At 34.6% G+C, this 14,362-nt stretch overlaps 1 protein-coding gene across 2 annotated transcripts in view; it reads left to right on the top strand.

The window, feature by feature from the left end:
- CALCRL (calcitonin receptor like receptor) overlaps positions 1–14,362 on the top strand; it is a 104,552-nt gene that overhangs the window by 7,425 nt on the left and 82,765 nt on the right. The window contains exon 2 of one of the 2 annotated variants that reach the window (XM_043577248.1): positions 12,862–12,929. The exons of the other annotated variant lie outside the window; for it this stretch is intronic. The gene's annotated coding sequence lies outside the window, so the exon portion shown is untranslated. The remainder of the gene's footprint in view (positions 1–12,861; positions 12,930–14,362) is intronic. 2 annotated transcript variants of the gene reach the window in all.

Raw genomic sequence — 14,362 nt, 5'->3', positions numbered from 1 at the left:
GGGCTGCAGAATAGATGCTGTCTTAGCAGGCATGAGAACAATATTAATCTCATTGTACATCTCCATCAGAGGTCTTGGGTGCCCAGATGCATCGTTAGTGAGCAGTAACATTTAGAAAGGAATCATTTTTTTCTGAGTAGTAGTTCTCAACAGTAGGCTTAAAAAATTCAGTAAATGATGTTGTAAACAGATGTGCCATCATCCGAGTTTTATTGTTCTATTTTATAGAGCACAGACACAGTAGATTTAGTATAATTCTTAAGGGCTCTAGGCCTTTTTGGAATGGTAAATGAGCATTGGCTTCAACTTAAAGTCATCAGTTGCCTTAGCCCTTAACTAGAGAGTCAGTCTGTTCTTTGAAGCTTTGAAGCCAGGCATTGACTTTTCCTCTCTAGCTATGAAAGTCCTAGATGACATATACCTGTAGGAGGCCGTTTTGTCTACATTTATAATCTGTTGTTCCATGTAACCACCTTCATTAATTATCTTAGCTAGATTTTCTAGATAATTTGATGCAGTTTCTGTATCAGCAGTTGCTGCTTCACCTTGCACTTTTATATTACAGAGATGGCTTCTTTCCTTAAACCACATGAACCAACCTCTACTAGTTTGAAACTTCTTATTCAGCTTCTTCTCCTCTCTCAGCCATCATACAATTGAAGAGAGTTAGGATCTTGCTCTGGATTAGGCTTTGGCTTAAGGGAATGTTGTGGCTGGTTTGATCTTCTGTCCAGACCACTAAAACTTTTTCCACATCACCAATAAGACTCTCTAGCTTTCTCACTCTTTGTGTGTACCCTGGAGTAGCACTTTTAATTTCTTTCAGGAACTTTTCCTTTGCATCTACAACTTGGCTAACTGATGCAAGAAACCTAGCTTTTGACCTATCTCAGCTTTCAACATATCTTCCTAAGTTTAATCAATTCTAGCTTTTGATTTAAAGTGAGAGACTTGTGACTTTTCCTTTCATTTGAACACCTAGAGGCCACTGTAGGATTATTAATTGGCCTAATTTCAATATAGTTATATCTCATGGAATAGGAAGGCCCATGGAAAGGGAGAGAGAAGGGGGAGCAGAAAGAATACACACACTTATTAAGTTCATCATTTTGTATGGTCAGTGGTGCACAAAACACTTACTATTGGTAATAGGAAAGAACACTGATCCCAGATCACCATAACAATATAATAATAATAATGAAAACATTTGAAATATTGAATTACCAAAATGTGACACAGAGACAGGAAGTTAGCAAATGCTGTTGGACAAATGGTACTGATAAGCTTGGTACATGCAATGTTACCACAAACCATCAATTTATAAAAAATGCAATATCTGAGAAGCACAAGAAAATGAAGCACAATAAAATGAGATAAGCCTGTACATAGTAGGTAGAATTAGAAATTGGTAATTTCCCATCTTTCATTCTGTATGCATTTCCTTCCACTATGTTCCTTCATCTATACTTGCTTAACCCTCACCTTCCTCTAAACCAAATGCCCAGTAGTTACTCTCTAGCCTCCAGTAGTCAAGAGTTGCTTGAAAAACAAAGATTTTGAAGAATTCTTTCTTCTTCAGAAAACCTCATGTTTGCTATTTAGCCTTCAAGCAATTGGATGTGACCCATACACATTATCTAGATAATCTCCTTTATTTAAAGTCAATTGATGGTAAATGTCAATCACATCTACAAAATAACTTTACAGAAACATCAAGGCTAATTTTTGATCCAACAACTGGCCACCATAGCCTGGCCAAGTTAACGCATACAATTAAACGTTGCAAGCAGTTAAGGGCATTCATCCATATTTGCTCTTTTTTCCCAAAAATTATTTAGGTTTTCAAATTTTGGAAACTCTTCAAACTTTCTGCTGGAATGATAGTTGAAATTACAATGAATTTATTAGTTGAATCAAAAATTAGTAATGTCTTAAAAATGTTAAGTCATCCAACTATGAGCAAGATAGAAATTCTCCAGTTACTCAGGGCTTTTTGTTTGTTTTTTTGGAAGGGGGTAGAATCTGATTTGGTTCTTTTTTTTTTTTTTTTTTTTGATTTGGTTCTAAATGTAGGTAGAAGAAATATTTAAAGCAATTATATTATAAATGAGGGAGACTAAAAGGATATAAGTTTTCTACATTCCACCCCCTCCTGCCACAACGGTAGCATGTTTTTCCCCTATATGGTTCACATAAGACCTTCCAAGATTGCTCATCCTTTTATGAAATTAAAGTCTGTTCTCTTTGCAGTATATTTTATCTGGGGAACTTTCCGTTCATATCAGAATTTAATACTGTCAGAGAACAGTTGTATTTTAAGTTATATGACTTCTTGCTATTAAGGAGTGCTAGGGTTAAACAGAATGATCCTCAGTTTAGCAAACACTCACAACGTGCCAGGCCCAATGCTAGATGTTAAAGGTAAGCAAGACAGGACCCCTGCTCTGGACAACATCAGCTCCACCTCAGTGCTGTGTAACAGTGCCGATTAAACTATTAACTCTTCATCTATACTGCTGGCCACCACTCTACTTTTCATCTTGTCATAAGATCAGGACTGAATACCTGAGCTAGAATGTTTTGTAAAGTGACAAATCTTGATAAATCAGATATTTTCTGTACATATTTATTATATTTGGGAAACCTTGGATTACAGATGAAATATTAAAAAAAAACCTGAAGTAAAAAAGTCTAACGGATTCTACTTAGCTCACAATTGTATGTGCTTTGGCTAAGATATTCTGAAATCTCTTATTTTCAACTACTTCTAATGTAATTTGGAACTTTCATACTTTAACAGAAAGATTTCCTTGCATCTAAATCAATTACAGATATCATGGTTGGGTATCAGAAATTGTTTACTTTTAAGAGAGAAAGAATGTGGTTAAAGAAAGATATTCTTAAGAATAAAGCTTTGAAGCATGATTGGTTTCATTAATTTGAACAGGAAGGGCTTCAAATGAGATATGAGCAAGTGTTAAAGTCTAGAACAAACTGACAGGGGTAAAGTCCATAAAATTATTTTCTTAAATATTGTTTAATATTTTTGTTAATTGAATTCCTCACATGAGTTAACTTCCTTAATTATACATTTTCCAAAAGGATTTCCTGTGCTGTGTCCCATGTTATCAGTTCAAAATTATTAGAAAACACTTACTGAGTCTTTTTGATCATAAAATTAATAAATGTCCATACTTAATGAACCAGATTCCAGCCTACTTCCTTCAAAATAAATACACCAAAGTTAACAAAGAGTTTATGTTTGAGTCATTGTATAACTCAAACACCCTTTAAAAACCCACTAATTATGTGATTTTTCAGATTAACTCTGAAAGCTGATTATTCACTAAAATCTCAAGTGTCATAAAAGACTACATATTTAAGGTTACAAAGTCTCAACTATATCACTTCTAGTATCATCCTTACCATTAAGGACTACATGTTCAAAACTTTTCATGTTACATAGGGCTTCTGAAGCTAGAGTCCTGAATAAGCTAAATAAATCTAGTTAACGGGTTTCGAACTTAGAAATAGGAGATTTTAGCTCATTGTGTCCTCAGAGGGTTTCATTAAGTATAACCACAATGTAGGTCTTGAAATAGCATCTGCTTTAAAAAAAAAAAAAGTTAGATTTCTACATTTAGACAACATTCCACTCCTAATTACTCAAAATCATGTAGACTTCAAGGATAGTTCTCCATTCTGGCCTATGTTTTTGTTCCCAGTTATAACTGCATAGTTTTATAATCATGGAAGGGACACAACCTGTAAATATAATATGTGAGATTTTCTGTCTTTCCTATCAAATCCAACTTGAATAATTCTTTAGAATTAAATTTGTAGTAAACAACAAAGATCGTTGTGCATCATATTTATTGATACAAGATTATAATAGCAATTAATGAAAGAGTACTCATTTGAATGAACTAAGTAACTTTTTAAGTTTATTATATCTCCTTTACTCTTCATCACATACTCATCATTACAGCACCTGAATAAAAACAAAATGAATAAATAAATAATAAAATGTTAATCTTTATTACTGGTGGGCCTATAGTTCCTGGATTCCAGGCTTTAGTATTTCTTCTTTCTTCATCTCCAGGCAAATTTATTTCTTATTAAAGAAGTAAATTCTGATATCAACAGGCATAAAATTAAAGGAATGCAAGCACATTATCTGAAACAAGATTAAAAATTATCTGTGGGTTTCTTTTAAAGAACATAGAATGCTCTTTTCTCAGAAATCCATTGCTGGCCTTTGCCAGATACAAACTTCCCTATAGCCTTTGCTCAGATACAAACTTTTTTCTGGAACCTAACTTATTTAAACACAGCTACACCTACACGACCATAACCCTTTTGCTCATTGTCATTTATTTTTGTTTGTCCTAGCTTTTTCCTAGAACACCAATCACATTGCAACAAATCATCAACTACAATTTACATATTTTCTGTGTTATTGTCCATTTTCTGTCCATTATCTCTAAGCTCTACAAGTACAAGCACTTCTTCCTGCTTTTTTTCCCCCACTAATATATCCTAAGCACCTAGGTAAGTGCCTATACAAAGTAGGTGCTTAAAAATTTCTTAACAAATGATTAATGAATGAATATGTTTCTTTGTATCAGTTTCCACGGAAAACTAGAGAGAGACTCTACGTGATTTTGTCTGTAGTATCCAATAGATTCTAGAGCTGAAATTTTGAAGGTGTTGTAAACATGACCCATGGCCGAAGAGAAAATACTCAGAAACTAATTATCATTTTGTTATTCTTAGGTCAATCTAATATTTATTCCTCCACTGTCTTTGTAAAGGGAAATAAATTAGTAAAGATGCTTTTCTGTAACGTAGTTAGTGTTCAGGTTTCACTGAATTCCAAGGAGTGACCTTTCAAACTAGGGTAAATGAGAAGGTTGCTTGGTATTTTAGCACAAAATGTTGAAGCATTTCCCCAAATGGCCAAACAATGGCTGAATTTGGCAGAATTTCTTGTTGAAACTGGCAGACCTGCCAACTGTTGCCTCCCAACAAAAGTCTTACTCCATTACTTATTGCCTTTCTGGACAATAACACTCAAATGTCTATAGAAGGAGAAAAAAACGCAGCAGTGGAATTTAGAGAAAAGCAAATCAATCTTTTAAAAAAATACATATGGCAAAATAGAAATTCTGTTTAATTTACAAAAACTATACCCCGTTTGATAAGTGATGAGTTATGCACTTGAAAATCCACAATTTATCAAGCTTTTAAGTGTTGATGTATAAATATTTAGAGATAATTCTAAAAAGAATGCCAACTGTCAATGCCCTTTCATCACTGTATAGTTTTTGAAATTTTCTAAATGTAAAACCAAAGGACTATTTTATAACATGAAATACATATTTATCATTAAATTAAGACATGATTTGTTTGAGAGCATCATGATGGATTTTCACAAAATACATCTTCTGAATTGACTCGACTCACAAATTATAACAACACTTGTTTTTCTAATGTAGATTATCCATGTGTTGAGATTCATATAGTAAATTTTATTTTCTTTTAAAACTGAGGGCTAGTCATTCATTCACCTAGAAATAACATAATTAGGTTTTTTCTTCTGAGCCCAGATATTCATATCATCTATGAAAATGATAATTTTCCTTTGAGAAAGACTGATTCTCAAATTATGCTCATAGTATTCAGAGAAAATATGTATATAAAATGTGTTGTAGTTATCTTACTGTCTTTCAACATATTATCTAATAACTCACTGACTGAACTTTAAACCACAAGCAACAAGACTATTCTCCTTTCAACCATCCTTTCCTATGCTTTAACTCTGAACTTCCTGACACTGTTGGATATGGTCATTATCAAATAATGTACTTATAATAAAATTTTTATTACAAAATATAAGTGATAACAATGCCTTTTAAGAAACTGTATTTTTTAAGGACTAGCCAGCATTCAATTTATTTCTGGTATGTTTATAGATAGCATAGCAAACCAATATTCTGCAACACATTTTCTTTGTCCCACATAGCTTAAAATAGACAAAATTAATAATAATAAAATAAAGCTCAGACCAACAGAGTGACAATTTTTAATCCAGATGAGCTTGATGAAAGGGTGGAAAAGGCACTTAAAAATAAACTTTATATCAATAAAAGCCCTGACAGAATTTTAAATTCAAGTACTTTGCACTAAATTAGAGTACAGGGCAGCCTGGCTGGCCCAGTTGGTAGAGAATGTGGCTCTTGATCTCAGGGTTATAAGTTTGAGACCAAGTTGGGTGTAGACAAAATAAAAATAAATTGTTAATAAATAAATAAATACTTTCAAAAACCAGAGTGTGCAAATGACTAATTTCTTACAGTGAGCAGACATACATCATACATTTTCAAGCCAGTATCTGTCCTTACAATGACAAATAGATATTCCCAGTAGTCTTTTTTTCCCCCAGTGGTCTTATTCAGAAAGAAGCAGGGCCAAAATATTTGTTCTTTCTCATCTAGATTCAGCAGACACCACATATTGCTGAAAGCCTTTTCTAATAATGCTACCTTTAAGATGAAAAGGCTGTTTTGAGGTTTGACTAATTGCCTGATGTAAAAAGTTGCTGTTGATTTAAAATAGTTTCACTAAATATTATAATTTGCTCTCCACTGCATAGTGGATTTGAATATATATCTTAATATTCATATATATTTTAGTAATTGTTAATCTTTTCTATCTGCTAGATCACCTTGACTGTGTTAAGTATCTCTATTCCAGGAGATTGATAGTAACACCAGAGACATACATTGTGAGCCTAAGCATAAAGGAATCTTAAATCAGTTTTGTAGTTCATGATGTTGTCCAAAACAAATGTTATTAACACTTCCCTAATTAGTCCTATTTTAACAAATTCCCCTTTCTAACTGTCCTCACCTCACCTCTAACCTGTCCTCACCTTGGAGTAAATCCAGAACACTGCATTTTGTTACATGTCTGGTGACAATGTCTTTGGTAAATGGCAAGATGAAGGGTTTGGAGATTCACCCAGAAGTTGATGAAACAAGAAATGAAGAGAACAAGTTAGGAAGTGAAGGGCCAATCTGGAGAACAGAAAAAAAGAGAAGATTCAGAAAAAGTTTCATTTACAGGATAAATATATATATGACTGTAGAATGTAATTAACTTAGTAATTATTGCTCACTGAGTAAAAGGAGTGAGAGATGGGATTTGAAAGTAAAATAAATTAGATCTAAAAACCAGGAGTGAAAAAGGTAGGAAAAGAGAGAGGATAAAAGAGAGGCAATAAAAGAAGATAAATTGGTCCATTAAGATACATTTTATTTGCCAGAAAGTTTAGGAAATAAAAAATCCAGCACTGAACTGCACAAATTAACATGTGGAGACACTTTGGATACAAGGCCATGGAGGAAAAGTTAGTATGCAAATGCCTTTCAGCTGCTTGGTCTAACAGTTCAGATAAGAAAACTTTATCTGCCCTTTTGTTTGGGAAATTGGATTGAGGGTTAAGCCTAGAAGTTATTCCTTCTGATAAGAGGTGAGGAGTGTTCATGAGAAGTTGTAAGAAGCAAACACCACCTCCTGGATGACAATTGTGTTCTAAAGCTTGGACCCAACTGCTCAAGACAATGACTGTACTTTAAGGGTACATAGAGTCTGACCTACTGGCAAGTCTTAGTCTGTCTAGGACACCTTCTCAAAAGGCAAAAGGCATCTCAAAAGGATGGGCTGTATCCATCATACCACATTTAAAGCAGCAGAACTGTTTGGTAAAATATAACCTTGGCTCATTCTAAACCTTCCAAATCAGGCTGAGATGGCTCAGCCTATAGAGAGAAGAGATGCTTACATGATCCCTGTGTGTCCTGAAAACAGTTTTCTCTTTAGTGAACTCCAGATATGATGAGAATTAAGGTATAAAAACACAATTAAGTTCAAATTTATAATAACAAAATAAAAGCATGAACATGACCCATGTTTTAAATCAAGTAATTCTCTTTCTGAATGAAATAACAAGCATTAATTCACATGAATTACACATAAATAACAAGACACATATATTACCTTCTCTTTTAATTTTGGCTTTCCTAATTATTAGTTTTGTGATTTAGGTGTATATTTTCCCTGTCTGAACCATCTTAACTTAAAAGTCTTGAGAACCAGGTAATAATCCAAAATACAACTTTACTGACCCTTTCCTCTTTCATTGGACTCGGGGATAAATACACATGCACACACATATATACATTAATTCAAGAGATGCTCATCATTGGTGTTCCTTATTTTCCTCCATATCTGGAAAGTAACCTAAAATCAAATAGAATTCATATGCCTAAATCATATTTGTAAAAGTATGTGTTTAAATTGTGCACTGACTATGATTTAACTGTGAAATATTCCAAGGGGGTCTAATCTTAACAATATCTTGCCAAAAGGAAGTAAACTTTCAAATTGGATTAGTACTGGGGTGCCTGGGTGGCTCAGTAGCTTAAGCGACCAACTCTTGATTTGGCTCAGGTCATGATCTCACAATTCGTGAGTTTGAGCCCTACAGAGGCCACTGAGCTGATGATGTAGAGCCTGCTTGGGATTCTCTCTCTCTCTCTCTCCCTCTCTCTCTGCCCCTACCCTGCTTGCCCTCTCTCTCTCTCTGTCTCTCTCTCTCTCACAAAATAAGTAAAATAAACTTAAAAAAATTTAAAAATTGGATCAGTACTATGTGAGACAGCTGCTCTCCCACCTAGTGCCTTGACCTATCCCAAATATATTGCATTTTGATATGCTGATACATAAATCCACAAAAAATGCATAATTACAGAGAAAGAAATAATATTCTTCATACTATTCTACAAAAATGTGTTATAACTAAAAAAAATCTTATACATATAGCTGATTATGTATAGCACAAATATATTGTTTAAATCAATAAATTCCTATATACCTGGAACCCAGCTTGTCCGTCATGTTCCTCTCCATTAGGTCACACTTACAGCCCCAGCAGTAAACCATCACCCAAAGCTTGTACTAATCATTCCTTTGCTTTACTTTATGGCTTTACCACATACATATGTGTTTCTAAGCAATGCGTTATTTTGTTTTACTTTTATGAAAGTGGAATCACTCTGAATATAGTCTTCAGAGATTGCTTCTTTCATTCAGCATTTTGGAGATGCAGCCCTATTAATGTATCTATGTAGCTGTGGTTCTTTCTTTTCACGGTTGCAGTGTTCTACTGTATGAATGTACCACAGTGAATGTCCCTTTTCTCCTGCTGAGACATTTGGATTGCTTCCAACCATTTTACTATTGTAAACAATAAAGCAATGAACGTATATTTTACGAATCTCCTGGTACACATGTCTCTGAGTTTCTTCAGGGATTATAATTTACAAGTGGGGTTTCAGGAATTTAGCAATTCAAAGTGCTTGTACCAATTTATACTCTCATCAACAGTGTACGAAGTTTCCACTGCACCACATCCTTTCCAACACTTTGTATTACTGTCAAGCTTTTAAATGTTTGCCAGTCTGGTGGGAGTAACATAGTATCTCATTGTGGTTTTAATTTGCATTGTCCTGATTATGAATCACAGCAAATTTGTATGTAAAAAGAATTAAAATTTTTCTCAGAAACATTTGTTTTTAATTGGGTAGCAGTGACTTGATGTTGGAGAATTATGGTTAAGCCACTTTTGCTTATAATTATTTAAGAGAAGGACTGTCTATTTTGGGTTGGCTGGTCCAGGGAAAGGAAAAAGTGTTTTATAACTTTTAAAACTGGGAATGTATGAATAACATTTTTCACCATGAACAAGAACACAGACTAATAATGTGCAGAATTATATCTAACTCCCCATTTCCTTTATTCAAAAACCCCCATCAAAATATATATCAAAATCTCTTAAAAAAAAGAGGAAGAGGGGCGCCTGGGTGGCGCAGTCGGTTAAGCATCCGACTTCAGCCAGGTCACGATCTCGCGGTCCGTGAGTTCGAGCCCCGCGTCGGGATCTGGGCTGATGGCTCAGAGCCTGGAGCCTGTTTCCGATTCTGTGTCTCCCTCTCTCTCTGCCCCTCCCCCGTTCATGCTCTGTCTCTCTCTGTCCCAAAAATAAATAAACGTTGAAAAAAAAAAAATTAAAAAAAAAAAAAAGAGGAAGAAAATGAGTAATTCCATTCAGGTGCATGTGCACTTTTTCTTTAGTAGACTTTATTTTTTAAAAGCAGTTTTAGGTTCACAACAAAACTTAATGGAAGGAACAAAGATTACCCACACCCCCTGCCCCCACTCATGCACACCCTCCCTATCAACATGCTGCACCATAGTATACTTGTTACAGTTGATGAACCTACAGTCGACACTTCATGATCACCCCAAATCCATACTTTACATTAGGGTTCACTCTTGGTGTTTAACATTCCACGACTTTGGACAAATGTATAATGACATGTGCTGTATGCTTTTTATAATCTTTTGAATAGTTAAAATCATTTATGGAGCTACAATATCTTGAAAGAATTAGTGTCTCTCTCTCTACTGTGGTAAAATTATTTTTTACACATAAAAACATTATAGAAGGCATTGGAATTTTTGTCTTTCACGTAATCCTTCATTTTGGAGATGATTACCCTTATGCCCATCAGCTGAATTTAACCAATACATTTCTCCCCTGTTCTAATTTCCTCTTACTAAACATACTTAGGCTTGCATTTTTTTAGCTCAATTGTTGTGTTTCATCATGACATTATATAAAGAGGGTTTATCTATTAGCCTTATTTGCTATATTTCTTTTCTGTGTTTTCAGGGTTTAGTTGATTTTGATTTCATTTTCTTCCTTTTTAAAAAAATTATGTTTATTTATTCTCCAGAGATAGAGGGAGAGAGACAGAGCCTGAGTGGGGGAGGGGCACAGAAAGAGGGAGACACAACATCCAAAGCAGGCTCCAGGCTCTGAGCTGTCAGCATGGAGCCTGACCTGGGGCTCGAACCCATGAACCCAACTGTGAGATTGTGACCCAAGCTGAAGTCGGACACTCAACCAACTGAGCCACTCAAGTGCCCTCTTTGTATCTTTTCTTCTTGGATATTAATTAATCTTTGGTACTACAGATATGGATATTATTCAGAGGAAAGTGGAAGTAAGACTATGCTGACATTTATTATTAATAAGTACAACACATTTACTAATCAAAATTACCACATCAATACATTTTCTGATAGCCATGACTACTGACATATTTGTTCTTTCACTCACCCCAAATCACCAAAAGGGTGAAAAGATTCTTTCATAGCATTTTCAGCTGGAATGAAAAAAAAATTTTTAGAACCATGCAGAAAAAAAAAACCAGTAGTCCTTTCTATTTCATGTGCTACTTTATAGCAAGTTGGGAAAATTCTCAAAGTAAACTTCAACTTTGAACCTTCTGAATTCCATAGATATGCCAGTAAAGCCTGAGACTGACAAGAGTTTTTATTTTTTCCAAAATAGCTTGTAGAAAATCCAGATTCTAAAAATGTGCAATGTTTGTTGGTGTAAAAATACACATCTCCTTAATCAGACCAGATCATGATCCTAATTGGAACATAGACTACACACCTTATAATAATATATAATAAATTATTAAAATATGTGAAGATGTAAACATTTACAAAGTAATACAAAAATGTTTTTTGAGTCATGAAAGATTTGATTGCAGAGATTGCTTTTAACATAGCTTTCTTAGTACTTTTGACTTTTCATGTAAAAATCCCTATGACTTCATAGAAATCCTTGGCAATAATTCAAAGATTATCATTAGAAGTAGCAACAAATAGGGATGTCTGGGTGGCTCAGTTGGTTGAACATCTGACTCTTGATTTCAGCTCAGGTCATGATCCCAGAATCCTGCATTGGAACCCCATGTAGGGCTCCACGCTGAGCATGGAGCCTGCTTGAGATTTTCTCTCTCTCCCTTTCTCCCTTTCTCTCTCTGCCTCTCCCTGCCTCTGCCCCTCTCCCCCACTCATGTGCTTCCTCTCTCTCTCTCTAAACTAAAAAAAATTAAAAATTTTTGAAAAAGTAGCAACACATTGATGATCCATAAACATAAGTTCAGTCAACGTCCCTCAAATCACAATATGAACCATTGGAGGTACATAATTTGCAAACACAAATTTGACATCTTTGAAGTTCTATTAAGTCTAAATACCATGCAAATGCAAAGCAGGATAAACTCGATTATAGCTATATCTTGCCTTCAACATTAGTTTGAGTCTGGAAAGATGCATGTAAACTCCATTCATATACATTCTTTGTTTAGCAGCGGATGAATCTTACTTGTTGGTAATGTCCTATGTTTAAAGAAAGTTAAATGTTGTACTGTCATGATCTAGCCTCTGCCTCCCTCTTTGACAAGGTCTATGACACTCTTTGCCCCTCATTCATTCCACTTCAATCACATGGACCTACTTTCTATACTTTGAAACAGCTATGTCATTCCGTCCTCAGAACCATTCATCGAGTCATCCTGTCTTCTGGGAACAACCTTTCTCCTGAACATTCCAGAGCATCCACCTCTTCATACTGCTCCAATCTTGAACAACAGGGACCATCCTCCATGTCTTTTAAGAATCTCCATTCTTAAAAAATAAGGTGCCAAGAACAAAGTTCTTGATTACTTCTTGGTTAACATGGTGGCAACCTGGCAGCCTAAATGTGCCTGATACATCTCCTCCCAACTTCCCATTAAAATTCAACATTTGAAATACAAGGTTTACGATTTTAACAAAAGAAGCACACTAGTATATAACTTCAAGTTAAAATCTCTAAAATCCCATTATTCACTAATAATATTAACAAATTCACAGGAATGTTCTCTTGTCATCCAGGGTTCTACGATGACACATCAACCACTTGTGATGCCACCTGTCAAATCTTTGGATGGCCCTACCTTCAGGTATTGCATACACTCCAAAAGAACATTCGGGCCCTAATGAAAGTAACACGTTGGATTTCCAGTGGAGTTGAGAATAATATGAACATGTTAATAATAGTAAGAAATATTTCACAGAATGATTCTTAATGTCAAATAACTTCTGAATAAAAGAAAACTTTGAAAGGTAGTCTAACAAAATACTGGTAAGGATAGACTTATGGACATCTGTCAAACTTATAAAGTCATTTCCTCAGGATCATCAGGTATGGATTTAGCCCTGAAGTTCTTATTTCCTTGACCAGAGAACTAGGGATGTTAAATTAATTTGAATGGGTCCAGCAGATATAGTAATATTAATGATCTGGTAGTATTTGCCACAAACATCACACACAAAGACACACATACACACACACATAATGTCTGCAGCTAAGCTTTTAATATTATAACTATATATATATGTTTCTATATATACATACATAGAAAACAAGTTATGTTTAACGTTATAAAATTATAGAGCTAGGTTGCTCATTTGAACTAACTTTGGCCTGTAAAGGTCGTTCTTTTGTGATTCACATAGTCACTGTTAGATTCCTAGAAATGATTGTAAAACTTTCCTGTAATTGGAACATAAGAAGATATCATTTATAAATAAGGGAACAGGAAAATGGGGGAGTGGTGTAAGCTGTTTTAAAGATTTAAGTTGTTCTAGAGACTATTTTTTGAACTCCCTGGTCAAATAGTTTCCATTTCAATCCTGGGCATTAATTACAAGTTTCAGGGGGCATTGGTGCTTCCAGAAAGATTACTGGTGTAGACGGATTTGTCTTCTTATTTATATTTAGCATTATAGTTCCATGTCAGATAACATGGAACTGTTATTATGCAATTATTATTACACCTCACAACCCTCTTCCTGACAAAATTAAAGTGGTTTTCCTGTCCTAACTTATTTTTAGACTGCAAAGTATTTAACAATTAATCATGTTTCATCCTGATAAACTATTAAGAACATTAATGAAAAAGGCTTCTAAATAATTTTGTCTTGAATTCAAAGCTAAGTGACATAATTCCTTCTTCTGATTTTTAAATTCCAAAGTAATTCTGCTGGACCCAAAAATAGACTCTCTATAATTATTCTTTTTCCCACAGCATGTCTTTGGGAACTCATCATTGTTGTTCTGTCCTTTTATGTGTCAGCTTCCTCTGCACATTACATTTTATATGACTCACTGTTCCTTAAAACAAGGCTTGAATGCTCAAAATGCCTACTTATATCTGACAGCTGGATTTTTCCCCCTGAACTTTTTTATGTGAAGTGGAGCCAGATCAATTTTTATTAGCCCCAATTATGAAGATATATAGGAAAGAGCACAAAATGGAAGAAAATTCACTTAACTAGGCAAAAGCTGATCTTGACCTCTACCATCTGTGTGTACTAGTCATCTTCTTGTGAA

This window comes from Prionailurus bengalensis, chromosome C1, assembly GCF_016509475.1.
Source record: "Prionailurus bengalensis isolate Pbe53 chromosome C1, Fcat_Pben_1.1_paternal_pri, whole genome shotgun sequence".
Taxonomy (NCBI): Eukaryota; Metazoa; Chordata; class Mammalia; order Carnivora; family Felidae; genus Prionailurus; species Prionailurus bengalensis.
Note: the sequence above shows the minus strand (reverse complement) of the source record. Positions and strands in the feature narration are given on the sequence as shown.